Below are 20,903 nucleotides of genomic sequence, written 5' to 3' on the forward strand. Positions count from 1 at the left end.
ACCTCCACAGGGAGGGCTCTCTCCTTGACCAGCTCCCAGCACCAGGGAGAGCCCCTGGCTGCAAGAGCTCTGCCCTCAGGAGCAGGGGCTCGAAATGGCTGCCCTGGGGGTAGCCCCGGGGGCTGCTTCACATCCTGGGCCAGTCTGACCTGTGACCAGCTATGGTCATGTACCCCATGCACTTAGGGCCCACTTCCTGCCCCTGCACCACCAGGTGGACAGGACAAGAGCTGCACAAGGAGGAGCTCTCCCTGGAGCCTGTCTCGGGGGAAGATTTGGTGGGATTTGGCCAAGGCTTTGGTTGGGGCTTTAGCCGGGGCACATGCACCTGCCACCCCTACCAACCAGTACAGAGGGTGACGAGCGTGGCCAGACCAGAGCTACATCTGGCCCAGAGTCTATACCCAAAAAAATCCTTTCCAGGTTTTTAGAAAACTGGCTAAGAACTGAACATTGTACACATCCTTTGGGGGCTGGTATAGAGTCCATTAGTAATCCCCTTTTTCTGAGCTGATGCATTTCCACTGTTGCTATGACCCTGCTGTTGCATCCCCCTCTACCCAACAGCACCTGCTGCTACACTGGCAATCACGTAGCAGCTCTGCAAGACACACTTGCAAGAAGAGCATGCAGCAAATATCAGTGACACTTCAAATTCTGACCCTGTTCCAGTCTTCTGAGATCCTGCCATAGCTGATTCACTTGGCAAAGCTTTGCAGTGCTCTCAGGAAAGGGAGAGAGCAAGACAGTAAAAGGATGTTCAGGGAAATATGTAAGAAAAGTATGTAACATACTGTGATGTACTCTCCCAGAATCCTGTGATGTGCAGTTCAGGCAACTTCTGAGACAGAGAGCATCTTTGTATTTAGCCCTAAGTGAGTTCCTCTTCCATTAATTTCTTTGATCTGCCCTTAAAAGCTGTGAAAGCTTTCAGAATTTATGTTATCTTATTGCAAAGGCTTCCACATCCTGATTATATTGGGTGAAGAATACAAAAGTACAAATGAAGATCAAGTTTCTGCTGTGGGCTTATTTTCTCTGAGTGCTCCTTCTACCCCTTGATCATCTATCAACCTTACTCTTTAACCTCCCAGTTCTAATGTGTTTGAAGGAAAAAAAAACCAAAACCCTCAAAAAAACCCCAAACCCAAAGAACCCAAACAAAAACCCAAAACCCAAAAAACAAAAAACCTAAACCAACAACTTTTTCATCTTTATTCTCTCTGCTACGTGTCCATCCCCCCACTATGTTTTTACATTTAACCTGCCGGAGTCCACCAGCCATTGTATATTTCCCATTCTAACAGAGATTCACTTCTCGGTAGGATGTTATCTTGCTTACTACAGTCCCCTTATTCTGCTCTTCAACAATGCCTCTTTCTTTCTGCTTCTGGTTTCCAGAATGTTTTGATGAGTATGTTAGTTCTGTTTTTCTGGTACAAGCACCCCTGTGTAGTACTTACCCTGCCTGTAAGAAATTTTCTTTGGTTTAAAAACAATTCTATCTCCTTTTAAACATTAAGTGCCAGCATCTTAACTATATTTTTGTTCAGATAAGCCTGTCTGACCTGTGTAGGCTTCCTCTACTACAGACACTTCCATAATTCTGAAGAAATCATTCCCCTCATCCGTGTGAGCTCTCTCCCATGCTCCCAGCTGCACACAGAGACTTAACCCCTACATCTCTTTACCTTGGCTAAGTTCCAAATGGAGCCAGGGGCTGGAGACTGCAGAAAAGGGCAAGTACAGTACAAATGTTGCATTCTAACCCTCAAGTGATTTGCGATTCTATTCAATATTCCTATTATCCCAGATTAACAACCACCGTGAAGAATAAGCATAATTCAGGTGAGACTGTTGATAAACTATGTTATTACCTGGCTTACGCTGTTCCAACACAGCCCTTGTTCTGCTAAGTGTAGTACTCAATGGGCTGATATAGGAACTGCAGCGTATTGTATTTCTTATTGCCAGTAGTCAATGTTAACAACATTTTTGCACTTGCTGACTTCAATTCAGAGGGTACAACTGCTACCATTGCTGCTCTGAGAGGGAAAAGCCAGTGTCCAGGGAAATAACTTCAAGGTTGACAACTGCAGAAGTAGGACCCATTTGCCTTTTGCCATGTGAAGAAAAGTCCAAGCCATGATACCAAGAAATGTGCCCCGTCTGTGCTAATTTTTGTCCACCTTTGATTTATTTGGAAGCAAATATTAATCCTTTTCCAACCACCAAACCACAACAGCCTCTGAAGAGTTATATCAGAACATTGTTAATGAGTTGTTGTCAACTAAGTACAACACTGCTGACATCTAACCTACCAGGCACATGGGGAAAAAAAAGAAAAAGAAAAACAAAGATTAGGTGTGCCTAAGCAAAGAGCAGTTTGATGCTTATTATAAACAAACCACACTCTGAACTCAAGCCCATGCAGTAGCTTAATCAGCAGGGAACATAATGGCAAGTGAGGGTAAAATTAATCCTCAGTGTTATATCATTCTAAGAAACATTAAGCAATCTTTCATTTGTTTCAAAACAGTGGTTTTCCCACTGCTTTCATAGAAATTATTAGTGCAAATATTGCTACATATTTGTTCAAAGTGACAAGGAGTATATAGTGCTACAGGAAGGACTTAAAGAATACAGGCACTTTCCCATCACTACACCTATGAATTTATTCAAGTGAATCACCACTGTGTCTTATTCAACTAATCCTAAACAAGAAGTTATTCCAAATTCATCCTGCTGCTTTGAACTGAGCTGTTTTTCACACTTAATTCAAATATGCTTTCCCTAAACAATCATCACAATTTCAAATTGAGCAGAGGAAGGAATAAAAGTTCAAACTCATTTATTGTAATGTGCTAGAAAATCCCTTATGATGCTTTGAATGCAACAGCAGTGATTGAATTAGAGGGGAGTAATTTCTCCCAGTTACATGTGACATGATAGATACTAAAATGGCATTTGTTAGGTATTACTATCAGAAAAAAAAAGCCACCCAAACCCAAGTAATAATAATAATAATAATAATAATAATAAGCACAACCAAAAACCCCAAAAAAACAAACCCACAAAAAAAATCTACAAAACCTACAAAGGAAAAAAGAAATGGCAGAAACTACATTACAGTTTGTACACACAAATTAATTCAGTAAATTCTCCTCCCCACATGCTTTATTATGGCAATGAGTAGCTGTATAGACAGAACTGTGTTTTGTTAATTCTATTGTATTGTATACTTTTGCTGTGTTTTAAAGTTCAGAGCTTGTGAATGCCAGCAAAAGCAATCTCAGTTACCCTTCCTATGTAAGTTTTAGTCCTGTCAAATTATTACAGTTGGTGGTCCAGACTTCTAAAGCATGATGTTGAGTCTGTGCACAATTATGCCTTTCCCTCCATTTCTTAGTTCCCCCTCTCTTTTTTTTCCCTTATTATCAATTGATTTGCATTATCTGTTTAAACACAGATGTTACCAACCACCCTTACTCCTGTTGTAGATACTAGAGTGGCCTAGAAAACATGGGTGTGAATCTCTCGGGTCCTGTCCTTCTAGGCTGACAGCTAAACATCTGGTCAGCTGCCTAGACAGATTAATTTCTCCACTTTCTGACTTTGTTTTATGGATATTGTTAAAAGAATGCCAATAACACAGAAATCATTAAAAGCATTTTGAACTCAAAAGAACTTCAGTGTTCAAAAAATTTCACTTTCTAAAATTTGTTAAACAGCTCTCAAAGTTAAAATGATATAATGGAAGCACAAGCAGAACCTTTGATATAAAGGGCATCACAAGAGCTTATGCTATATTGTTTTCTGGGACTCTGCACTGAAATATGTATTAAAATACTGGAAAGGCAAAGATTAGGAGATCCTTCCTGTACAGCAAGGTGTACTACAGAGGCAAAAGTAAGGAAATTGATATTGCATAACAGATTAGAGCAAAAGAGTATCTTTGATCTATTAACCTAGTTGCCTTGGTAACAAGTCTTCACCAAAAGCAAACCCCAAGAAGAAGAGTCTTGTCCCCCCAGCAAATAAGTTGGACTTTTAAGTCTGCTTTCATTCAGAATATTTGCCTAATTTTTAATTCACATCTCAAGTAAACAGGCTTGTTTTCATGATGTGTGCTAACAGTAGTCCCCATTAACAGACTTTTACAAGCAAAATACAACTATCTTCTGCCATTCAATATTACTTATTCATTTTACCTCTATGAATAATGAATAAAGCTTACCAAATGTTGAAGAGCTTTAAAATGCTTTATTATTCTTAAAAGCTTCATAATACATTTAGGAAAAATCAGAAAGGGTTTGGTGTTTATTTTTTTAATATAAAAATATGATGCTCCTTTAAGAACGTATTTCTATTTAACAGCGCTAATAGTGGTCCTTAAGTCTTTCTTCTAGAAACTGAAACCCATGATTATTTAATTACTAACAACTTACAAAACCAAAGCATGGTTATACAGCAATATATAAGCATGTTGTGGTGAAAAGATGGTAAAGAAATGGTGCTTCTTACCATAATGGTTTCCACTGGTTACTCAGTGATAGCTGTATGTATTTTTTTATTTTTACTTTTAGAAAATATCAATAGCTAGTGGCAATCCATTAAAAAATGTAAATAGAGGAAGGTGAGATTAGATGGATTTTGAAAATTAGCTCTAAGGATGATGCAAAGGAAAGAACAGCCTCTGTTATAGATATGCCAAGTTAAGGAAATTGTTTTATTTCAGGGCTACTTGACCGCTTTTCATTTATTGCTGGGTCTGCAGGATAAAAATTTCCAATGTCATTTCTGAAGCCTAAACTCAAGTTTGAAAGAATTGAAGAACAAGATTTTTGCCATGCATTCACACTCTTTAATTTTGGCAGTTAATCCTTACACACATAATGCATTCAGGTGGCCTGACCTGTCCCCAGTCTTGGGACTATCATGTAAGGTGGTGCTTCAATCAAGAAGATAACTATAAACCAATCACAGTGTTAAAACATCACCAACCTGAAACACCAGCAAAACCACAAGTCCTCTAGTGATCCCTAGAATTATAACAGAATACCACAATAAAGAGCCTACTTGTGTTGCACACATTATTTAAATACTCTTGAAACATTATTTTGCAACATTCAAAGTGTCTGTGCTGCAGTCCAGCTACTTCTCCAAAAAGGAACTGATGAAGTTTCTCTTCACTTTCTATCTTACAGTCAGACCAAAAGCAAGATTCCTCCCAGACCTTTACCTTCTTCCACTTTGGCTATCCAACTCCACGTAATTTTAATGTTAGGTTATTTTCACAGTTTGTACCAGAAACACAGGTTTAAATGTTTTTCTCCCAAATACTAGCAAACCTAAGCAGCATGTGAACAAAAGGTGGAACCATTCCTATAAGACATAACTGATATGTTTGAAGACTGCAAGTACCTGAGACATAGCTATGCTGTAATATATCTTCTTCAAGTTAATAAAACTGAAAGAACCAGATGTCTTCAAGATTGTTACAGGTATTTACTGCCAGTAACAATTAAGCCACAGTAGGGAACTTATGGGTAAGCAGAAAACTCTAGGATTAAATTTCAAGTGCATTCGGGCTAGCTACACATTTAAAGTATATTGTACCATATCATGTTGTAACCATTACTTTGCCATAGTATTATTATGTTTTTAAGGAAATACACGTATCTGATGAAGAGAATTTCAATTAAAAAATCTTGGGTAGACACCAAGACTTAGTCCTTTAAATGACTATTCTTTAAAAGCTCAATCCCAGGCCAAAAATGTCATTGCAGAAGCAAGAGACAAGCATTCAAAGCTCTTAGCATTTAAAGGAAATTCAGATAACATATGGGCAAAACTAAGGTGAATTAAAACAAACATACACCTCCAAACCCCAAAACAAAGAAATGTTGTTTACGAAAGAGAATCAACAGGTTTCATACTCGGAGCCCATTCGACTATTCTTAGAGCTCAGTCTTTGCTTTGAAAATCAATGCAAATGGCCAGAGATTCAGTAATCGAGTAACAGGTAAGTCATCTAGCAAAGGCATACAGGCACTTTTCACCTGGCATGGGTCCTGCTCTGCGTTCACAGCCTGAGATGCAGAGTTCAAAGCAGCACTGCTAGTGGTCCTCTACTGAAACATTTCTGAATTAATCTAGAACCCTGTCTCCACTTTCCGAAGTTAACTGGGCTTCTATGTGATTCAATAGAAACACGCTGTCTTCAGGTGGTTTCTTCTCTTTGTCAGAGGCTGGGGCCATATTAAGAAACAAGTTTCTTCTACTATAATGGTCTTTCACCAGAATCACACTACCTATTAAAGGAAAAAAAAAAAGTCATATGGAGAGTCACAGCAGCCTTCTATAAACCCAGCATTTTAAGGACCACAGAGCCATACAGCACTTCCATTGTAAATCTGCAGGAATTCCTTTTAGAAAAGAGATAATTTAGCTACAGCCTTTACGGGTACAGGAATTGGAATAACTATATTTCCATTTTGGGTGTCATTATTAGGATTAGGGGTAAAAGTGTCTTAGACAGAATTAATTCTTAATCATATTTAAAATAAAAATTCTCAAAATAAACCTTGCTGATACTCCTAAAAGAATTCCTGAACTGTCTAAGAGAAATCTCCTCCCAATGACCACTACCACCAAATATAGGAGGAACAATAAATTTGATGTAAATTTTTAGACAAAAGACTTCCTTCGAGCAAAGACCAATACCTCAACACAGAACACTACAGCTTTTTCCAGTTGCTCTTTTGCACGTTTCTGTCTGTACCTTCATAATACATTGATTAACATGATGGCCAGTTTTATATTTCTGAATAATTTGTACTTCTAAATTTGTACACCTATGGGTAGCTTTAAACAAATGAGGATCTACCTGAGCAACATTATTTGTTGCAGTGACAATAATTTCTACTGTCATTTAAATAAATCACGCTCAGCTGGTACTTTCTATCAAACTGTTACATAAGGGAGTCCTTTTCCATTTAACTTTTTCCTCTTACGATACAGACAAATTAATTCCTTAGCCAGATCTCCTAAGGAAATAAGATTGATGGCTGAAGTTTGCATAACTTTAAAGACTTGTAAGTCCATTTGCAAATTTCAGTTGGGAAGTAAAAATTCTGAAGTATTGAAAATGTTTATAAACTTCGTAGCATGTTCAGGAGATAGGCCCTTGCGGTCCCTACTGATGGCAAAGAAGGCTGCAGAATGAACTTACTCTCCAAGAGCTGCAAAATGAGTTTAGTTTACAGACATAAGTTCTACCTAATAAGGAATGCCTTGTGTTTTTAAACATTCTGACTGCCCCCAAAAGTTTTCATCACCAGAGGAGTGCTTAAGTGACATCTTATACTGCTTAGCCAGCAACTGAATACAGCTTTTCATTACTGAATCCAGGTATTACCTGAAATCCATTATCTGAAAGCATTCTAGCTGGCTCCCTGAGCAGGACTCATGTTTTCAGTTCAGATCCTAGCTGAACGTGAAACCTAAAAAATTTCCTTATAAAGGCAACATCCTGATTGTGTGCAAAGGAGAATTCAAATGAACTATCACTTTTACTAAGCTTTCCAGATCAAAATTTTACATGGACCGCCAGGAGCTTAGACTGCTTCTGCCATTTGCTCTCAGGATAAGCAGAGGATTTCTGCCTCCAAAGCTCCTTATTCAACCCCATCCGAAAGCACTGGATGTGTTTCAGTGCTATTTCAGAGTAAGGCTCACTCCCTGCATTTCTGCAAACAGCACAGTTCACATTAGCCTCTCAGGATTTAGATATCCACATCTAAATGTGATGCATCTAATTCTGACACCTGTTATCAAACCTCTGCTGTAGACAGCAGCCCTAACTCAAAGAAGGCAGCAAAGTGACAGCCATCATCACAAAAGAAAGGTTGTCCCAACCTGAAATGTCTTTGGAAACTGAATTAACTATCATCTTCATTGAGATTTTGAAAATGTTGTTTCCGTTTCAACAAGTAAAGAGTTGATTTCAGAGAAAATAGTTCTAGCTATGAACATAATTAGGTCTGTAGGAATCACACTTTTTGTAACACTCCCGTAGAATGTCTCATATTCTAACAGAGACTGAATTAGTATTACCACTTAGTTTCAGGAGACCTCTACCTCACTTCAAAGCTGCCTTTTAGAGCTATCAGTATCAATGTTTAAATGATTCATAATGTGATGAAACACCTACCAACTTCTATTAACTGCCAAAGAGCACGATGCCAGCTCTTCATCTGCAGTTTTTGGTTAAGGTATATTCAACCCTATATGTAGCAGATACACCCCTACTGCAGCCTCAGCAACAGAGAAGAGCTGAGGCATTAACTGCAGACACTTAGAGGTTTTCCTGTGCAAGAAGCAGTTCTAATAGCTAACCAATATTTAATTAATAAAATTCAGAGATAAGCCTACAAATGGGAAGCTGCAAATATATTTAATAGGTTAATATTTAATATGAATTGATTAAATTCAAAGGAAACTCATTATTTGTACAAAGAGGATTTATTTAATAACAAAATATTCATCAGCAGCAAAGAGACAGTGGCTTAATATAGAAAAATAAAAGACCACTGTATCTGAAGCCAAGTACATCTACTTCAGGGTTATTCGGAATACAAAGGAAAAATGGATTCCTAAAAACATTCCTTTAGAGTAGCCACTATATTTTGTGCTTGCGCTCTCTCTCACACACAACATTAGGAAACATTAGTGGTTTTCTAAGTCTTGATGGTTTCTTTATGTCCCAATATATTTCTTACTATTGACAGTATATCAGGCCAGTAATGTAGGTTCAAGGGAATAAAAGCTGTATTTAGAAGATAAAAATAACAAACCTACAAGGGTAAAAACTACTTCTACAAAGAACTTATAAGAGAATATATGATATGCAACAAAAGGGGGCATCCTTGTTGGAATGAGCTATAAACGTGGTAGCATTAAACAAAGAGATTACAGGAAATTATAAGTGGTGATGTCACCAGTTCAAGGAAACATGCAGACTGAGCTGTAACCTATCTATTTTTTCACTTTTCAGGGTGTTCGACACATTCAGGTTTTTTAATAGCTTTAATGCCTTTATTTTAAAAGATAAATTATGCACACAGGTTGCTACAGCTCATTTTGATGCCTAACATGGTGCCACCTTCCTTTAATTTCCTTACCCCAGTTTTCAGGTAATTTCTTTAAATATCCTGACTTTTATTTCTGGTTTACATTCTCCATTTTCACATCTCTCTATTTACTTTTCTCCCAGATGCCTACATTATCTCCTTTATCATGGAATTTATCTTTTCATCCTTAAATCTTCTCATTTGCTCTCCACTCTAATTCCTTTTTGCATCCTGTGATGTAGCCTGACCCTTTTATCAGCTATTCCATCACCTTCCTGCCTTTCTTCTCTCACTAAAATGACTCCTGAGAGACTCTAGACTTGCAGAGCTGAATGACAGACTCCCTAAAGATCAGTGTCTGGAGGACAGAAATTACAGTTCTTGACTTCTAAAAAGATCCTGTTTCAAAACTCTTCACTTTTACAGAATCAGAAATTTTACAGTACCACCAGGATGTTCTGAAATTGTCATTGCATTTTATATTCTTTTTGGGAATCTGTGGACTTTAAGATCCCTTTGTGACTTGAAAAAATCTAAATAACTGAATGATGAGATGTGATTTTCCTTTGTGCTGTGAAAAGCTACTAATTCACAGGAGGCTGGAGGAATGAGGAACAACTAAAATAAACAACGCCTTTCTACCAGTTCTCAAAACCCAGGCTATGTGTACTCACAAGAGCCTGCCAGTCAACTGGGTATGAAGGTTTTTATAAATTAACCAGAGGATGAAATTTCAGTGTATGGTCATGTGAGATGTGTTGCTAACTGTAATAAACCCGAGTTCAATAATAAGTCTCAGAAGTATCATTAAATACAGTACATATTTGAGATTGCAGTGAGTTATGGCTGTATCCAAAGTACAAAGAGAAACTCCTCTGATGGCAGAAATTATAAATATACAGATGTCAATGAATATTTTCAGAAAATACAGTTAATATCCATCAAATCGGTGCTGCAATTCTGAAGAGACATTTTTTAACACTGAACAAAATTACCCTTAATCCTTGCCATAGCTTCAATAACTCAGCTGTTAATCAGAGTGTTGTGACATGTACTTCTCTATATAAAAGGCTGAAGTAACAAAAGGAAAAACAAAAAAAAAAAATCACAGTTAAACACATAGCTGAACAGAGATGTGATGGTTTTAAACATCCCCACTTGAGGTCTAAACTTGACTGCACTTGTCAGTTATCTCCACCCCCCTCCCCCCCCCCCCTCCCTACTTCATGGCATATGATAGCTAAGAATTAAATCCTTCCATTTTATCATCTGGCCATTCACTGTATAATCTACATGCAATGGTAATATTTTAATAATTCACCCATAATAAACTAGAGGTACCAAAATAACATTTATTACGGTATATAGAATGCCATTTGTCTATTTTCTACTTCAAAAAGAGAAAAGCAGACCCACCTCATCAAAAATTAGATACCATCATTACCTTTTATAAAACCAAGAACTTAAAAATACTGAAAATGCAATAAAATGTTCACCATGCTAACAGCTGACACTTGCTGGGAGAGAAAGTGGCTCTTTTACACCACAAAGCCACAGCTTGCCAAAGAACCTGTTTACCTCCCATCAAAGCAAAAGGATGGGATAGAGGACCTTACCACTATAACCTTGCCCTTGGGTCTTACATCATACATTCTGATACATCAGAAAGAAAAAAAAAGAATTCTCCAGAGAGATTCAATACCACTTACAATTTCACAATCAGAAACATATTAAGTCTACACCAAAAGAAAGAGAAAGAGCAGGAGTCTTAATGACACTCATACACACATCCACCTGTTTTTCACCATATTAAACAGCCTTAAAATAAAGCACCATTACAACTGCTTTCTCTAATCCACTCATGAAGATAAACATTTACTAAACTTTCTTTATCCTGCAAACATCATCCTTAGTCTCTTTATCTTTCAAGACTGACACAGATCTTTCAGGTTATATAGCAACAGGACAAAGAAAACTATACATAACATATGTTAACATAATAAAGTTGTCAGTGTTAAATACTGACTACTGACCTTACGTTGCTGGACATAAGAATATTCTTTAGTGAGAAAATGCATGGATTTAATAATATATGCCAAATATTTACTTTAAATAAATATTGTAGAATCAAATGTTTCAGAAAATTAAAACATGCAATTCCAAGTTAACATAGTATGTGGGATGAACATCTTACCTAGGACAAACACAGCTTATTTCAGGACTGGTTGCAGTAACTTCTGTCACCAGGATCCACACCATGATTCCAATTCTGTCTCTCCTCTCAGGCTGCAGTGCACTTTAAATATTCTGTGAATCAAGAGAAACGTTTTTTCTTGAATGTGCTCTCAAAACGATAAATACAGTTCATGCTATAAGAGAAGTATGAGTGAATAATTATCCAGGATACTCCCAAGTGGCCAAGTATTGTATACTAACCAGCAAATCACATCTGCTTACTAATATTGATCAAGATCATACAATAATTTTCCTATTGATTAACTGAAAAAATTTCAAAGTGCTAGGTTAAAGAATGAAGTACTATGTTTTTCCCCACATTATTCTATTTCCACAGTATTAATGTCTTATTTCTTTGTATGTACTCATAAAAATATTCTACATACTGTAGCTATTTTTCTACAAAAAATTCTTCCAGGTGAACAATTACAGCCCTCTAACTTTCCTCTATATATTTATTCAGTATTAAGACAATTTGTCTTGTGACATCTTGACAGTTTTCCCACTGTGCAAACAACCTTACTAGGGTTTCAGTTAAGCGTCACTTCTAATGAGGACTTCTACTTTACCACCTACATTAATAACCACTTTCCTGGTTTAGCTGTAAGATGAAAAATTTCCTTGAAGCTTAATGATTAATAAGGGGGGGGGGGGGGGATAAGAAAAAAGAAAACAGCCCACTTTTTTTTTTTCTGTTTACATACAAACTCCATTAAGTATCAAGTTTTTTCATTCAGTTTGGGTTCATTGTTACCACTGTCAGGTGGATTTTGCGATTATCTCAAAATATTCTATTTACTGGATACATTATTGAATCCTCCACATACATGCAGCATTGTCCTGATCAAATGAACAGATAAAACATAGCAGAAAGGATTGCAAAAAGCTTCATGTAGAGCTTTCTAATCCTTGTACTAACTCCTGAAAATTAATGAATTCCCTTTCAGACAAAGGAATAGGATCTGTTGCTACTGCAAAGGCTGAAGGCACTCTAGACAACAACAAAGCAACAAGAGGAAGAAGTTACACATGGTCTTGCAAGGTTAACAACGCAAGAGACAAGGAGTAAACAATCTCAAATCTAAAATAATTGCATAATCTTCTATAATACAACCTAATCTCCATGCACATGAGATTTGATAAGTAGTTTGTAGCTATGCAATGGTTAGGGTGCCAATCCTTCCACTGCCAGCATTTGACTCCTAACAGGTAATGGCAGACTCCTGCACTGAAAGCAAGCATCCCAGTTGTGCACACAGCGCACCAAATGGTCAGCCTCCCTCCTGGAGGAGCATGACCAGATACAATGCGCTGTGGTGACTATTATAAACAGTTAATAACAGAGGTCATTTCAGGTGCAGCATTTACAAAAAAAAAAATCATCTAATTAAACCCCCAACATCTTACTACTGCAGCCAATATGAAACTCAGAAAAATTACAGGTAGCTGCTATTAATCAATATAGAAACAATCAAGAGTTTATTAATTTATATTAAATTGCCTTCTTGAGTGAAGAGAATTGGCAGAGAGGAGCCCTGAGACCAAATGCCTCAGCAAGGTAAGTGGGATTTTTTTTTCCAAGTGTCAGAAGAAGCTAATAAAGTTTTATCTCTTATTAATACTTGTTGCTTCTTGCCAAGAGGGAAGCTCAACCCACTTGTTAATTCTTGTTAACTAGTTTACCAAAGTCCAAACCACTCACAGGCTAGAGTCGTCAATTTACAATAAATCTCAGATTCATGACTTAAACTTCAAGACGTTAGTCTACACTGGTGCCAAAACCTACAGTATAAAGACATCAGAAGACAGGGAACATACATAAGGCTAAATGTAAGCTTTTCCCCTAGCTATTTAGTTCAGGCTAACCAAGGAGCAGCAGGCCGCATGCCTTGTGGTGAACCTGTGAGCAGGAAAGCTCCTGGCTCATGTACAAGGAAGTGAAAGTGCCTCAGAAAAATATTTCAAAAGGTGGTTTTGAAGCCCAAGAACACCAGATAACCGAAGTACAGAACACGATACCAATGCTGAAACAAAGACATCTATCCTCGTCTATACTAGTTACCAGCAGCCTACTACTTTACTCTATAAATATTACTATCAATCAGGGTGATCCCAGTTTGAGCTCTCCCTGAATTGGAAATAGACTGGACATCTGATAACTTTCCCTTTGAGCAAAGATATCTCCCAAGGTTTGGGACTCCTTAGCTGAGACTAAGAGATCCTTCTTTGCCCAAGGCAGAAAGACCCCTTACCTGTGACAGATCCTCAGTGACTGATAGCATGCCGAATTAATGCTAGTGAAATATTACTAATGCACGTAGCTATTCAATATTATTATAAACACTGTATAGATAACACCATTTGGTATAAGCTTATGTCCAAGGCTGAGACTGGACCTAGCTGTACCTAGGCTCCGTAAGGAGTTAGAAAAGCAAGGGGGTACACTCTGAACCTCATGACTCAATGGAAGTGTCATCAATATCAGATAACAGGAAGGTCTTCTTTATCCTTTGCACCACCGCTCTCTGTATGAATTATTCTAACTCAATTCTAGCTCAATTTTCCTTGTATGTTTCTTCCATGCAGTAACTAATGAGATGAATCTTGCCATCAAACATTTTAAACCTTGGTAAACCACTGTTAAATGTTGTTAAATTCCACTGAATATATTGAACTATGTCTAATTATTATTTTAACCTTAATATTTTTTTGCTGCTTCTCTCTTTCCAGTGATGTGCATTCCACTCATCCGAGACAGCTGCACAATGGTGAAAATGAAGATACCAGACCAAATGAAGCGTCCTTTTGTACAGAACCCAAATTATACCCAACCAAATTGCTAAATATATGGTTTCTGGGATTTAAGTCAAGCAATACAGCCAGGGAAGGACCTGGCTGAGGCAGAGGAGAAGCTACAGTTATTTGGTTAAGAACAGGGCAAGTGCTTGAGCAAGAGGAACCATGGCAAGCATTGGAAGGAGCCAACAGCTCTCTTGCCTGTACTGACAGCTAATTCAGCAGCCATTTGTAACACAAAGAAATACAAGCTATGTTGTGAACATCAGGTTCCCTCAGACCAAGCTCCGTTTGTTGAGCTGGTGAAGTGGAGAGATAGTACACTGCTGTTCATTTTCACCTCTGAGCTACCAGCAACAGTTTTGCTCAGGAAGAGGCACATTCAGCAATCCCATACAGCAAGCTCATTTTGCTTACTTCCATAGGATGAGGGCTCAACCCTGCTCTGGGAAATGAGATTTGTGGTGGGTACTGCCCACTGGAAAATAAGCAGGTGTCCTCCTAAACCAAAAATATACCCCTGAAAACAGGGATGATTGCCAAAAGGAATAAGTGAGTTTGACTGTATCAGGCAAGAAGGCACCTAGGTTTATCCATCTGGAAAGGACTGCCTATCAATTGATTTTGATACACTGTTCCTTTCCATAATGCTTCTCAAATAGGTAGATAAGAAAATTAAAAAACAGTGATTCAAAAATAATGCAGTTTTCCTTGAAAGTCTGCTTCCCTTAGATTTCAAGTTTATCAAAATCTTAGATGCTGAAAAACATGTGTCATTTACCATCAATATTTGAGTCTACAACCAGCCATTGTTTCTTATAATGTAAGGCACAGGGACTTCACAGCCAGACATACAGCATGTGGTGCTCAACTTAATTCACAAATGCTTTCTTTTCCCAGAATCACTCTATACACATTCAGAAATAAAACCCCACCTTTTCTTAATTTGATCATGTATCTGGATAATGTTTATGAAGAGGCTGTACATCCAAACCTGCCATGGGATGAGGATATGTGCAAACAGCATTACACCAGTGTCAACTCTTTTCTTCCTTTCAGAACACCGTCAGACACCAATTAGGTCTCTTTTTCTGAGGCAAGATTTGCTTCCCAAAGTTTATACCTGAAAGGTCTATCTTGACTCAGTGCAGCCTGGCAGAACCAGCGGAATAACTAACCAGTAAAAAATAAGAGTTTTTACCTGTATTCTTCCTTGCCTATAACACTAAACCACTTTTCTAGTAGAAAACCATGATGATGCTTAGATTATTTTTTCTGTTTATGCATATTAATCTCCCAAAGGGAGAAGCATAATTTATAAAAGCCATAAAATATAGAAGTACAGTCTTCGTACAATCATAAATACAGAGAGCTTTCCAACTGCCAAATGACAGCTTAGCAGATGATTACCTGATCTTCTCTCTGATGGTTATTTCTCACTCTTACACCAAGGAATACTACTTTCTGAATACTGGTAGCATTGTGTAAACATTACTAATTACTTCGCACTGCTGCAGTATCCTATGGTAGTAGCCCCAGATACGGAAATCGTGACCAGACATTCCTACTGAAGGATTCCCCAAGGGCTGGCCACTGCAGCCCCACTCAGACAGTCATTAGGATGAGGCATTAGATGAAGCGCACACTTTTCTGCACAGTATGGGAATGGAAGGGAAGGAGCTTCGCAGCACATTTCTTACCAAAGAATGTTGCTAAGCAGTGCCTTTCCATCACAGAGCAGCTTAATAAAAAGAGAACCATCTTGCAGGATACAGCTGCTGATGACAGCCCTCCTGGACTCAACTGAGACACATTAAAATAATGCAGTGCAAACTAATGCAAAAAGCTGCACGCCTATTTCTAGCTCTAAACAAAGGATGACATAATTTTTAAAAAGCTTTTTTCTAAACCTATCTGGCTGCTGGATGAATAATCATCATGAGCAGCTTCATCTGGATGCTCACAGGTAGTGCAAATACATTAGAGATGGATGCAGAGTTCTGTGTAGAAGCCTATGATTAAGCAAGCTAATGATCTGAGAAGATGATCTGTGGCAGAACTGGTTTGATCTTATTTTGAACTGGCTTTGGAATTCTCAAATAAGTGTTTTGAATTAGTGGGTAAAAGTCCCTGGTAAGTAATTTGTGCTTACTGATAGATGCTAAATGCCTCTCAGTAAGCACATAAGAAGTCCCTGAAATGTTATGGAAAGCCTGTGGATACACAGTTTATTACAGCCAGCATTTCTTCCAGTTAATGTACGCAATTGACAACAAAAGTCAAAGACTAATTTTAAGGTTGAAAGGAACCTGTGGAGTTCATCTGATCTAACACCTTACTTTAAGCAAGAACTAATTCCACACATATTCTCCTTTTTCTTTACTCACAATATCACAAAATAATATTCAGTGTATTGAACAGTACCGGTACAAGTGCAGGGGTCTAGTGCAGTCTAGCAAGAACTGAAGAACTTATCAGATGACAAAAGCAATCTTTATTCATACACTCACAATGCTGGAATTTAATGTTTTGAGGGTTTGGTTGTTTTTTTTTTGGGGGGGGGGGTGGGTTTGGGTTTTTGGGGTGTGGTTTTTTTTACTTATTAAAATCAGCTTAACGGACAAGCCTCATTTCTGTCCAAGCCAGCGGCTCCCTTCTCCTATGGAAGCCCTAACCACCCCCCATAGGACGCACCATGCTCCACAGGACCAGCAGAAACAAAGATCCCATGGTGATGCAAAGCTCAGTGGAGATTTCAGAAACACAGCAATAGGTTTTCTTACCAGCACTAACACAAACCCAGCATCTTGAAGCATCTTTGATTTTAAACCTGTGTGGCAACCTGTGCTACATGAGCAAAACAAAAGGATTCAAACCAAGATTTGTCAGTTGGGAGCCTGGCGCCTGACAGCAGTATTTTCAGTCCAGCTATATCTCTTGCAAGGACTGAAAACAATGATGTGTACCAGCCAAGTTACAAAAGTGGGTTTAAAGCCATAAGATTTTTAAAGCAGAAAATGAATTCCTTTTATACAGCACTAGTGACAGCCATTCTAGCCCTTGCAGCCACTACAAAATGGGATATAGAAAATAACTGATATTTTAGTAGCACAGAATATATCATTTGGGAGTTCTAAAAATCTAATTTGAAATACCCCAGCAGTGCCTTATGGTAGCAAAGGTTCACCTCCCCCAGGCTTCCCTTTGCCTCAGCCACTGTGGAGGGGTGACATTTCCCACTGTTCATTCTCCCTTGATGAGCACATGTCATGCGCTACAGGAATTGCATGGCTGCGCATTAGATGCTGGCCTGACCCAGAAGAAAGCAGTGGCTGGTAAGGCAAACTGTATCCGTCCTAAGTTAAATACCAAGACAGCTACAGTGAACTTGCAGCACATCCAGCAAAAACATTATCTGTTTGGATTGGGGTTTTTTTGCTGGTTGATTGTTGAAAAGCATTTCCACAGTAAACAAACACTCTTGATGGACACCGAGTCAACACTACTGATGAAAAACGTCAGGCCAGGCATACTGATCACATTCTCAAAGTTTTTCATATTATGTTTTTACAAAACCAGAAGCTGACAGGATTTGAGTGCCATCTGATTAACTCCATGTTATTTTTTGCTTATTATTTGTCTTATTTTTAAAGGCCGTATTGAGACCTATTCTATGTGAAAACACTGTCCTTTGAATAACTATAATCATGAGATGGTGTATAAAATCTTCTTTCTTCTAACATTTTTCTTTCCCACCCGTATGCTTATAAGTAGGTTTTACTTGCATTGGAACATTCATGGAGTATAAATAATACAAAAAGCATGAAAATCAATAGCGCAGGTAGAAAATTTACACTTCTTTCTAGTTCTTATCTTTCAGTTAACTTTCTTCTAACTGTACAATAACTTGAAGCAAAATCTCTCCTTTGAAAGAAAGTGCTAAGTAATATTTCCAGTTAACAGTGTACTCCATCTTTTAAATATACATACTGTCACAGGATATTAATGCAACAGTCTCAATCTCTGATAACATAACACTGCTGGCTATGAAGAGCAGGAGCTAGGATAGCTAAAGAAATCCTTGCGAAATCAAGCAAAGGGAAATTCTGGTGCTTTAGCAGATGTTATGTGCAGGAAATATTAAAATAAACTTATTCCAGTCTCTGCCAGGTCAGTTCTCTCTTTACCAAACACAGCCCATTCTCCAAAACATTGTTTTCAGTTACCTCCCATTGGCTGGGTAGTTTGTCACAGGCATATAACTTTCCTTCACACCTCTACAGATACCATGCATTTAGTAGACAGAGCCTTGAGTTTGAAAACAAAATTTAAAAACAAAACAAAAAACACACACACACAAAAAAAAAACCACAAACCAGTAAGAAATTAATATTTATGTTTTAAAGTTCTGGCTCATTATTAGACAGTGCTTTCCCCAAAAACTGTTGTGAGCTTTTCAGTAGCTAATCAAACATATATCGCTTTATAAGCTATTAATATTGTATCTGCATAATTGATACTGTATATAGCAGTCTCAAAAAAAGTACAAGTCAAAGTGAATTCACTAATATTTTGAGAGTTATTTAAGAACAAACGCTTTCAGTACACTGTAGTGTGGGTATGCTATTTAGGGAAACACAAATTGAAATAACACAGCTTTGTTCTTAGCTTAATGGCTATGTCTCCTTTGCTAACTACAGAATTTTCAAAAAGCTTGCAAGCACTTAAATGAAGGTTTGGAAAAATTAGGTTATTTTAAAGCTCTCCTTTATAACCTTACTTTGCTTTATGAAACATTAATATGATATTTCAGTTTTACTCTGAATCTTTTGTTTGCCTTTTTAAGCCACCTAATACAATGAGCCCTCTAAAAGTCCCAAAACTATCCACGAGCAATAGCTGTTAACAACCTAGTGAGATTAGTTTTATTATGGAGAACCTTTCTGGGAGACTTTAGATGTTGACTATACATTTAGTTTACTAAAGTTCTTTTGCAAGACTGGCGGTGAGCATTTTTGCCATGTTTGACTATTCCCTAGAAGAGCTAGCACAACAAAACATGCTAGTAAATAAGTCAGTAATCTTGAACATCTTTGCCTTTAAAGAACAGAACATTAAGCTAAACAAAGTTTGAACTGAAAAAGCCACAACAATTTCCCCATGATAGCTTACAAGATGCAGTCAACATTTCAGGTTATCTGTCCTTTCTTCAACTAATATGTTTCAACATTATACTGTTCATCTCTGAACTCTAAAGACAGATGCTGAAGATTCATGTGCAAGTGAGCCTCAAAGGCAAAGATTGACAAAATATTTCTTGCACATTCATTATAGGAAGACAAAGTAGTTTCAGAAGTGTGGGGTAAGAGGAGAAAGAAGCTGACAATATAGAATAGGAAAAGAAAAGCAGTATTTTTTTCCCTAACATCCATTACATACTTATATTTGCTTATAAACAGTAGAGGTATTTATATTCATGGTGATAATAAAATTACAAAGGCAGTATACATTGCAAGGAGTGTTTCCATAGCTATTTCAGTATTCTTTCATAAGGTGAATTATTAACATTAATATTACCACATTTTTTAAAGCAAGGGTGTGGTATCATGAATTAATTTACAACAATATGGAAATACTGTGTACATTTGCAAGCAACAGACTTAAAATGGTAGCAATCAAGTAACACTACCTCATGTTTGCAATTGTTAAGAGTTATGCATTATCCTATTAAGGATGAATAATACATGATTTTACTTTTTTTCTAACCCAGATAGTTCAAATTTTCAATGAGAAGTACAGTCACTAGGTTATTTGGGGTTTTTTTTGGTTTGTTTGTTTGTTTTTGGTTTTATTACAACCTGGTCATACAGAATTTGCTTTGTCAAAATTATTCAGCAAATATGTATATCATTCTGAAAAGCATTTGGCTTAGAGCTACCAAGTTTTGTACACGGATGTCATTTTGTGCAATTTATCTCATAAACACGTTAGCATGTTTCAAAATAAGACAAGATGACAAACAAACTGTTCTAGCTTTACTAGCTGTGGCAGATGGCAGGAAGCAGAATGTCTGGAGCCTGCCAGATAGTTGGCTTTGTCTAGACCGGACAGGCTCAGAAGGCATGGTACAACGGATGGCAATGACCATTATTTTCTCCCTCCCTCCCTCCCTCCCTCCATCTTTTTCTGTTTATACCTTCCACATCCAAATCCAATAGATTCAGGTCTTTAATTTCCTGTTGAAGAGAACATTCCTTAGCCTGGCAGCCCAGCTGAGAATGGACATAGGAACAGAAATGCCTCAGCACAGAGGTATAACTCTTTTCATCAGCTACTCTCTAACAAAGACTACAAGCATCTTTAGGGAAAAAGAAACAAGACGGGTCATTTGCATATCCTACTTGCTTCTGGAAATCTGCTGTCTGGAAACCTCTTGAACCTCAGAGGACCAGGCTACTAGATGCTCTGCCTCTCTTTTTCTCCTCCGTAAGTATATTGGATTTCTTTCTGAACTCTTAGCTTTGCCCTCTATCACATCCTGCAACAGTAAATACCATAAATTGACCATTTTTAAGGAAAACCAACCCAACCTCAAAATCTCCAAACCTCTGTTGCAACAGTATTGCCCAGGAACTTCATATCAAAGCCCTGCAAAAAGCAGCATCTCCAAACATAAAAAAAAAGATTACAAACAGAAGTTACCACAGAATATCTCAAGTTGGAAGGGACCTTTAAGGA

At 37.7% G+C, this 20,903-nt stretch overlaps 1 long non-coding RNA gene across 1 annotated transcript in view; it reads right to left on the reverse strand.

Annotated features, from left to right (window-relative positions):
- The window catches only part of LOC133274732 (uncharacterized), a 31,633-nt gene extending 13,150 nt beyond the window's left edge, over window positions 1-18,483 (reverse strand). Inside the window, exons 1-2 of the long non-coding RNA XR_009745218.1 lie at window positions 18,392-18,483; window positions 11,329-11,441 (exon numbers count right to left, since the gene is read on the reverse strand). This is a non-coding gene — a long non-coding RNA (uncharacterized LOC133274732). The remainder of the gene's footprint in view (window positions 1-11,328; window positions 11,442-18,391) is intronic.
- Between the last annotated feature and the right edge of the window lie 2,420 nt (window positions 18,484-20,903).

The sequence above is a fragment of the Pezoporus flaviventris genome, unplaced genomic scaffold, assembly GCF_033815535.1.
Source record: "Pezoporus flaviventris isolate CSIRO_AGI_PZ_B2104156 unplaced genomic scaffold, CSIRO_AGI_Pfla_v1 ptg000036l, whole genome shotgun sequence".
Classification (NCBI taxonomy): domain Eukaryota; kingdom Metazoa; phylum Chordata; class Aves; order Psittaciformes; family Psittacidae; genus Pezoporus; species Pezoporus flaviventris.